Source organism: Zonotrichia albicollis, chromosome 5 (assembly GCF_047830755.1).
Source record: "Zonotrichia albicollis isolate bZonAlb1 chromosome 5, bZonAlb1.hap1, whole genome shotgun sequence".
In the NCBI taxonomy this organism is placed as follows: domain Eukaryota; kingdom Metazoa; phylum Chordata; class Aves; order Passeriformes; family Passerellidae; genus Zonotrichia; species Zonotrichia albicollis.
In genome coordinates, this window is record NC_133823.1 from 12,814,998 (window position 1) to 12,824,413 (window position 9,416).

Here is a 9,416-nt window from a genome sequence, read left to right on the forward strand (position 1 = left end):
TGTCTGACAAGAGCAAAGAACAAGAGACTGTGTGAGGGGAGATGAAATTCTGGTCTTGAATGTTGGAGACTCATGGTAAGACCTCAGTAAAGCCACTCAAGTTGGGTCTCTGTCCTTCCCATCTCCCTCTTCCCTCCCTGTACAGGGAAGCAAGCACATGCTTTAGATGTGTTTGGGATTCCTGGAATACTACCACCCATTTGAAATTAAGCAGTGTAATGGCATTATGCATATAGCAATCCCTGAAGTCATCATGTACATGTTGCCAGGTCTTTTGAGGTTGAAATAAATTTCAAATACTACATTCTTTGTTGGGACAAAACAATAAAGCAGTTGTCACACAACTGGAAAAACAGAAGTCATCCAGATTTGGTCCTGGGCAACCTATATGGCCACGATTGAGCAGGGGGCTGGACCAGATGAGCTCCAGAGGTCCCTTCCAATCTCAACCATACTGTGATTCTGTGAAACTCCCAAAACAACCACCTGCCAATTAATTCGGCCACACTTCAGAAAAGCAACTGGTCCAAGAAAATTGATAGAACTCCACTTGCTTTGGCACAACTACAACATTGCATCAAGGGCTACTACACTGAGGTAGGGACTGAGCTCTGCTGGCTGTGCACAGGCAGACACACAAGAAAGCTGCTTTCTCCCTGGTTTTGACCACTTTAGAGAATCCAGAAGTCTTCTGAATTGCCTCACTCTTCCTCCTTTCATCCTTGTACCCCTGAAGTTTGGCTTCATGTATGGCTCTGTTCAATTACAACACAAATCCTCATCACTGTCACCTTGCATCACATACAGCCCTGGTAAGAAGCCACTTTTCCACCCCATTTTTCACTGCTTGTGAGCTACTGGAAGATTCTGATCTACAGAGGTTCCCATCCCATACTCATCACTGAGGCACCAGATACCTTGAGCAGCCATGACTAAGCCCTGCCATGTTCACATCCTGTTTGTCTCCCTGCCCATCTGCAAAGGCAGGATGGATTATTTCATTACGCCTGGAATTAAGTCAACAGGAAAAAAAATCATCTTGTAGTTTTACTAACCTAAGTAAAGCCCTTCCTAGATTAAAATAAATCCAAACCCACCTTCCCCAAAGTATATTTCAGCCCAGAAACCATAACAGTGGTAAAAATATGTCAAATTTCACACCAGAGCATTTAGGTACCAAAAGAAAGATCCTTCATCAAACAGGATTGTGTTTTACTGATGAGCCAGTTTTAGTAACTTCTCAGGAGCTGCGAGCAGAATCTCCACTCCTAAGCAGGTGCTGGTGTGTGGCCTAACTTGAAAGTAAATTTCTTGCTTCATGTAAGACACCTTGGAAACCCTTGGAAAAAAGACAACTAGCCAACAGTGAGCAAGGGTGTTCTGCCAACTATTTTGTCCTACCAAACCACTAGCAGAGTTTGTTTTACAACATCTTGGGAGGGCTAGAAAGAAAAAGACAAGGAGTTAAAAAACAACAGAGAACAAAAAATGCAATCCATGCATTTTTGCTATTCTTCAGGATACAATTCTGGATAAATCACAGGGACACCCCAGAGATTTAAACCATCAACTGAAAGAGCAGGAGATGTCAGGAGATGTCAGTTCCACACCACCTTCCACGCTCACTCTTACACACATGAACATGTTTATCTTGGCAAAATTTTGGGAGCCCTCTCTCCCCTGCCACAGAAAATATGTCCAGTTACAAGCTACATATTCTTCCCTCAACAGATCAGTTGAATCAAAGTCTTTACAAAGTAAGATGCATGCAAGACAACAAGGGCACTTGATTAATTCCTCCCACATCAATATTCAAACGAAATCAAACAGATACAAAGGTGAAATACACTGGCAGAATGAAGTCAAGTATGCAGCTCATTAACAGCATCTGACCAAACAGCAGATGTTTCCTCCTCCTATCACCCTTAGGAACACATTTAAGGGGAAGCCACAATTTGTTGCAACATGATTCCCCACTTATTTACTTCATCTTTAATCAAAACTGATTTGAAGCATTTAAACAGCATTTAAGTATTTATATATAAATAGTTATTACATACACAGACCTCAATAAATTTACAGTCTCTTCTCAACTATATATAGGTGTAGCCTACCTTTATCAGATCCAAACAATTTAACTTTCAGCAGCAGTGATATTGTTTTAGGTATTCATTTGTGCACACACACATACAGCATGCCTATTCACTAGAAGGATCCTACATACACACCATTGTAAGACTAAAAACATCTTGAAGAGTCTCATGCCCTGGTTTCAACATGCTACACAGACACAATGCTGATATTACTTTCAATGCCTTAAAATGCTTGAAATCACAAGTCTGAAATTATTTACAAGAAAAATATCTCAGTGATTTAATCTTTCATGTCAACACAGAAGAATGAGATACCAGTTTGCAGTGTTGGAACAAAGCGAGAAAGAAAACCAAGCAGAGGTTTCATCAACTGTGGTCACTGCAGGCACCAATCAATCTGAACACAGAAGATTCTCTGAATTCAGGGGAAACTTCTCATCCTGCTACAGAAGTGTCAAGTGTGTGCACATATGCTTTTTTTGCTTTCATCTACTTAGATATGCCCTTAAACATGTACATCAGTCTTGCCACCTCTGTAGAAGAAACTCTGTAATGCTGCAAACTCTGAAATCCAAGTTCTACTCAGGGATGAAATCTGTACTGAGCTGAAATCTATATTTTCAGCTTCCCCTCAAACAAGTACCAAGTACTGAAGGAAGCAAGTCCATCAGTCAAAACTGGAGGGCAGATGAGATTCTTACACTCCTGCTGGGGAAAGACACAAGAAGACAGTGAAAACTCTCATGATTCTGTCTATAATCACTTCAGCACTACAAAAATTTTTAATAGGTATATTATTTTCAAGTTACCCAATATTGGATAGATAGTCCATAGAACACTTTGATGTGGATTGGCATTTTAGTAGTTTTAATGACAAAAACATGCAACAAGTGATATACTTCTGAATACCATTAAGTGCTATAATTCAGACTGTCTACACTGGCTTAGACAGTCTCATCTGCTGCCATGTTGGGAAGAGTGTTCCCTTTATAAGTACAGAAACATGAAATAACACTTCAGAAATCACTGGTGAACCACATTAATCATTTGCTTACATGCCAACTCAACATAATAGTTGGGTTTGGATGATACTGCTTTGAACAGTGCCTAAATATAATGACTTATAAAAAGACATGTTTAAAAATAATTTGTTTTTCTCCTTCTACTCTAGACTTTGCCTGTGCGTGCTGGAGAAAGGATGAGGAAGAACCAAATAGGAGAGACTGGTGACATCTGTTCTAATATCACTCTCCCAAGCGGATAACACACATTGGAATAAAAGTGACGTAGTCCAGAACAATTACAGAATTATGTTAGAACAATCAAACTGTGCAAGTGTCCAGGACAGCTCTACTGGTCAGCTTCCCTACACTGGGAAGTCTAGAGACAGGAAGAAAAAAGCTTCAACTCTTGATCTAAACTCAGCTTCTACACAGTCTCCCAAGAGAGCAGTCACCATAAGAGTACAACTGAGCCAAGCAATCCCTGCTTGCAGAAAACCCTTTGGGATCTACTGACAGCTCAACCCAGCTGCTGTGTGGCACTACAGCCCCACAACCCTTCCACCAGAGCAATCCCACGGCCACAGTTCCCCACACATCCTTCCACCTTTCCCAAAATAAAAAAGTAACACAGACGGATCCATCCCCACAGCTCAGCGGAGTTTGGAGTTTCACACATGGAACACTTGACTTCACACAGTTAATCAGGAGGACTGTGCTCAACCTTTGTTCCCATTAAACTGGGAGGAACTTCCAGGGCCAGCACATGCAGGTGACAAATGGATGCAGGGAGAGAAACCTGTATGATCTGGAGTCATTCTAGAAAATGGTTTCATTCCTAGAAATCAGCATACTTATGAAACATCTGCCTTCTCCATCTCGTGGGGCATCCCCCGCTCAAATACACAGCAACTGGAAAAGCTTCTGTAATGCAAATTGCCATTTGGCTGAGGAGAAGGACAGGGATCCTTGTGGCAGCCATTAGCCAAGGGTGTCCTCACCCCTGAATCCATCTCTGTAAAGCCCTCCACAGAAGGCCAAATTGAACACTTTCTCTGGTTATTTCAAATCTTGAAGAGTAGCAACATTCTAATGGAAATAGTTATACCCCAGACTTCGAGGATGCAACACTAAAACTTTAAAAATATCAATTCACAATAACTTCCTTCCCACCCCAAACAAAACCTTCCATTCTAATATAAAATTTCTCTGTGCTGTTCTACAGCTTGAGAATTGCAAGATGCCTGTGTAGATGACCCTGTAAGACACCAGCATTTCAAACCTTGCTTGCCAAGCTGGGGTTTGTATTTTAAACTCGAATTTTCCACTCAGTACATTTCAAAGGAAAACTTCTAGGAACTGCATATCATCTTTTAATTATTAGGACTGGTATGCATTCAGTTTTTTACTATGCACAGAAGAAAGGCCAGTGGACGAACATTAGTCTGCTCTTACTAAAGGGAAAAACAGTGAAGTTTTCATCGGCAGAATAGATCTTTCCCCACTCTGAAAGCAAAACTGAGTGAGTTTGTCATGAAAACCTAAACCAGAAATTAAAAAAATAACCAGAAACAAAACCAACAAAAAAAAAGCCCCACACATTGGTAAGATCACTTCATAGACCATAAAGCAATTTGTGCAATCTGACTATCATTCTCACAGATTTTATGGCTCACTCTCCAATATTGTAGTTTCTTCATCTGCACTGACACAGCAGAAGACAGCTCCACATCCATGTTTAAAAAGCCACTGCACTCCAAAGTGAGCTTTAACTCTTTTATCTGCCACTCAAAAAGCACCTTAGCTAGAGGTGCAGCTGAACCTGGAGACTAATAAATGGTCACCACTAGTGACCATTTATTTTGTCTGCTCCACTTGCATGCCCCAAAATTATTTTTTTACTTATATTTATGACTAAAAATAAGGTATGTTTCTTTCTGGGCTGGGAGAACCTCAGGAGAATAAAAACTCACACCACTTCAGGTATGAGGAGCTGGTTTAAACACTAACAAATGCAAAACTCCTAAATCCCCAAGCAGCACAGACTAACAGAAAGAAGAAAAAAATTGTTTTCACAGGACTTTTCCCCAAACATATCAGAGTCATTTTAGCAGCAGAAACAGCAAGACCTAAGATGCTGAGTACTTAGCAAACATTTTACTACCTGAAGCATGCTATTTTCTAGGGCTGTTAGAGGAAAACACAAATCTGAAGCCTCAGTTGTCTTCACCAAGAAAAGTGACCTATGCCATCTCATATTCAAAATTATAGTCTCTGTTCTAGAACTTTGGCCATATATTTCAAGAAATGACTAAAATGCTCTGTCTTATACAAGAATTCAGATCTGCAGGAATGTTTCAACAGGCAGGTACAAACTTCAGTAGGATAGAAATACTAGGAGGAAAAAATCCAAACATTTGGCCTGTTTGCCTGTTTGTTCCTTTGCTATCTGATAGCACAGTCTGCAGGTAAAGTCTAACTGATGCTTTAAAAAAAGGATGTATAAATTTCAGAGATTCACTCACAACCACTTCCCCACTCATCCATCCCATAGCTGCATGTGCCTTCATCTATTTCAGCTCCTAAACACTGCAAGGAAGGGGCTGAGATCCAACCTAGATTGGTTCAGTTTTTACTCTTCACAGGCCACCAACTTTAATTCCAACTTCTCTTTGCATAACTTCAATAATACACACGGTGCTCTCTTTATCAGATTCTTAAAGCAGCCCTATCTGAGCACAATGGGACATGTCACAGACACTTGCTTCCCTGCCCTCATAATATGCTTTAATTATGATGACTGAACTAACAGGCTCACATCATAGACTTTTACAGGTTGACCCTGTGTCATCCTGATGTATCATTTTGCACCAGTTCAGTGCTGTAAATCAATTTAAGATCTCCAGCAGGTTGAAAAGGCTGGTAATGATGCTTTCTCTGCAGTCTCTGGGGACTCCACATTATACACAACTTACATTATTTATAAAGCTGAGATGATGCCTCCATTAGGCCTGTAAGACTACTCAAATGATATTTTACACACACAGCTTAGGCTGCACAGAGCAGAATACTAGCAATATATAATAAAGCATTCATGCTTTAATATAAAAAAACCCAAACCAAAACAGTCATAACCCCTTTATTTTTAAAATTTAAATCTTTATAGCAAGAAAACAAAATCATGGTACCATTTGAATAATTTCCCAGTACTCAGAAACACATGTAGCACTTTTATTAACCTTTGTATTGTTTTTCTTCACGTTCAACTCTTTACTTCTGTTTTCAAACTACAGAGGAAAAGCAAACACCAAATTCACCAGTTTTCAAATATTTGATTTGATAGTTACTATTTATATGAAAACAGAAAGATCTCCATCTGTTTACTCAGTCACTTCTCTCAAATGTATCAGATGGTCACATCTTCAAGAGTACACAAAAAAGCAAGTTGAACAGAACAGAGGAGGAAAAAAATGTATTTGATTACATACCCAATGGTAATGGGGTCAAAACAGATGCAAGGACAAATCCCTACCCTTAGGGTAACCTGATCATGCCTTGAACTGATCATTTCTCATAGCTGTGGAAGCCTTCTGGATCACCCAAATCAAGGGAAATTTCTCTCAAGTGCCTACTTACAGTCTGAAGTAAATTACAAGACTTCAGCCCTAAGACCACAGCAAGGACTCCAAAAAGGGCCAGATCGCTCTCATTTTCACACTGATGTTGTTCCAGGCACAACAGAGAAGTGAGCACTCAAAACCTGCACTACAATCCAACGAGAACCTTGAAAAAGCTTCACAGCACTGCTCTCTGGTTTAAGGGGGAAATTAAAATAAAAAACTCAGATCCCATAATTCAGCCAAGTCATTACTCACAAGTAAAAGAAAAAAAAAAGCCAAACTTAGGTTCCCTCAGATGATTTGCTCCTATTGTTTGACATGACAAGGTGCATGCAGTCAGCTACATGAAGAATTACAGACACACACCTGCAAAGAAAAGTGTTCTCCATGGGCTGGGTAAGCTACAGTTTTAATTCTTAATCCTCAATGCTGCTTAAAAATACATATAACTATCAGAAGAAAAAACTTTAAACAATTTTTCTTTTTCTGACTTCCCCTCTGTGTCCAAAACAGATTCAAACTATCAGCTATGACAGCTCTTTCCTAAGAAGCCTGTTAGTTTTAAGGTGCAGTATCTTTGGACACTGACATCCATTAAACACTGACATGTTTCAGGCAATGAGCTTTTCCATTTGCCTGTATCTGAAATACACATCTACTTTTACTCCTCCCCATCTGGCTCTAACAATACTGTTTTTATTAACCTCTGTTGAAAATACTTCCCCAAATAAAACTGCAGACATGCAGTGAGCATCATGTTATCCTAAAAGACACCAAAATAACGATTAATTTTCAGAATAAGCTGTTGTTATCCAGATACTGTAAAAGCAAACTGTAAGGTCGGACCACGTACCTTCTTCAGAATCATCTACTAACAAAAGAGCAATCACAGCAACCCTGCCTCGGTCAGAACTCGCTCTGACTTCAGTTTATATTAAAAAAAAAAAAAGTCAGCATTTGGCCCAGATCGCTTCGAACGCATGACTGAATATTTCCACGCCAGTAAATTTTAATAAGCTTTAAAGATCTATATTCAGGATAAGATTATTTGGCTGTACGAGTATATGAAGCAACTATACCGAAGAGGGGGAAAATCTCAAGCATCCAAACCCTCTAACAGGGAAAAGAAAAAAAGAAAGTGAACTTTCCTTGACCTCTAAGCACAGATTTGTCATTAAAGAAGAAAGAAGGGGAGGGGAGGAAGAAAAAAAAAAAAAAACCCAGGAGGGGAAGGGGCTGCGGAAAGAAAGGAAGGGGGAAAAAAGAAGCAAGCAGATAAATTAGAGGGAGAGGGACGCGGCCGGGCCGAGGCGGGAGGCGAAGGGCTGTTCCCGCACACACAAAGGCGGCCCCTGCCCGGCCGCCGGGGCTCCGCCGCGTCCCCGCGGGCCACGCTGGGGCCGGGGCCGGGGAGGAGCCGCAGGACGGCGGATCCCGGCAGGGAAGGGCTCTCCGCCCGCCGGGCCCGCACGGCACCTACCCACCAAGTTGGAGCCGGGAGCGGTGCCCGCCGGGCCGCCGCAGGGACGCCATCATGCCGGGAGGAGAGCGGGAGCGCAGCGCTGCCCGGAGCCGCTCCCGCCGCCGGGACCGCCGGGCAGCGCCGGGCGAGGAGCGGGAGGAGGAGGAGGAACAGCAGGAGGAGGAGGAGGATGCGCGGGCACAGCCGCCCGGCCCCGGGGGCAGCGAGCGGGGAGAGGCGCGGGGGACGCGAAGTTGTTACCAGCTGGCGGGCGGTGACGGGCGGCCACTGGCAGCTCCTCCGCGCCGCGATCGGGATCGGGATGGATGTGGCCCGGCTGGCGTCAGGCGGCCGGAGCCGCCCCGCGCCGCTCACCGGCACACTCGCACACACACACACACACACACTCGCACACACACACGCACCGGCCCGGCCAGGGATCCTCCCCAAATTCCCGCCCCCGCCGCCGCTCCGCCGGGTCCCGCTGGGAGCGCTGCGCCCGCCGCCGGAGAGCGGCCCCGGCACGGCACGGCCCAGCCCGGCACGGCCCGGCTCGGCTGCTGTGTGCCCTAAGCCAGAGCCCGAGCCCCGGCCCGGGGGTGAGCCCCCTCCGACACCCTTAGTGCGGCTCAAAAGGCGTTCCTGCCCCGCCGGAGCGGCTGGGGAGCTCCGGCAGCGGAGCTTCGGGGACAGCGGCAGATGCTGTCGGACTTGGAGTTAAAGTAAATTCCTGATGGAACAGGATTATGTCCTGCCGCTTGCCACAGGTGATTCAGCCTTGACTTGGTCTCGTGTTAATACTGAAGTAATTGCCGTAATAGCCGCCAATGACAGAGCACTCTCTAGCCCCGGGTGTTTTACACGTGGACATCCTCCTGCCCGTAGGTGTTGCTGCACTTAGTCCTCACTCACTCGAGTAAAGCCATTGCAGTGTGTGAGGCTGCTTGTGCAGCCAGAGCCGCAGTGATGAAGCCTCACGCCGCTGTCCCTCTGACCAGAACTCCATTTGGAGCTGCAAGTGTCAGCTCCAGAGTGGAACTGGCTGAAAGTTTGGAGCCCGCGTGTGGAACGGCGATCCTGTCCTGCCTGCTCGCAGGATCTGTGCAGTAGGCAGGTAAGTGTTGCGCAAGCAAGACTGAACTGAAAATGATTCTTTAACAAACACTTTGGCTTTTACCCAGTCTTCGTTCCTGGAAGGAGATTTGAAGCAACAAGTGCAAGATGTTCCTACGTGGCAAAA

At 43.9% G+C, this 9,416-nt stretch overlaps 1 protein-coding gene across 3 annotated transcripts in view; it reads right to left on the bottom strand.

The window, feature by feature from the left end:
- The window catches only part of SMAD1 (SMAD family member 1), a 43,925-nt gene extending 35,348 nt beyond the window's left edge, over window positions 1-8,577 (bottom strand). Inside the window, exon 1 of one of the 3 annotated variants that reach the window (XM_074540810.1) lies at window positions 8,438-8,577. The gene's annotated coding sequence lies outside the window, so the exon portion shown is untranslated. Of the gene's footprint in view, window positions 1-8,194; window positions 8,406-8,437 lie in introns of those variants that run through there. The other 2 variants (XM_074540812.1, XM_074540811.1) reach the window with 2 other exon arrangements.
- Window positions 8,578-9,416: the final 839 nt, after the last annotated feature.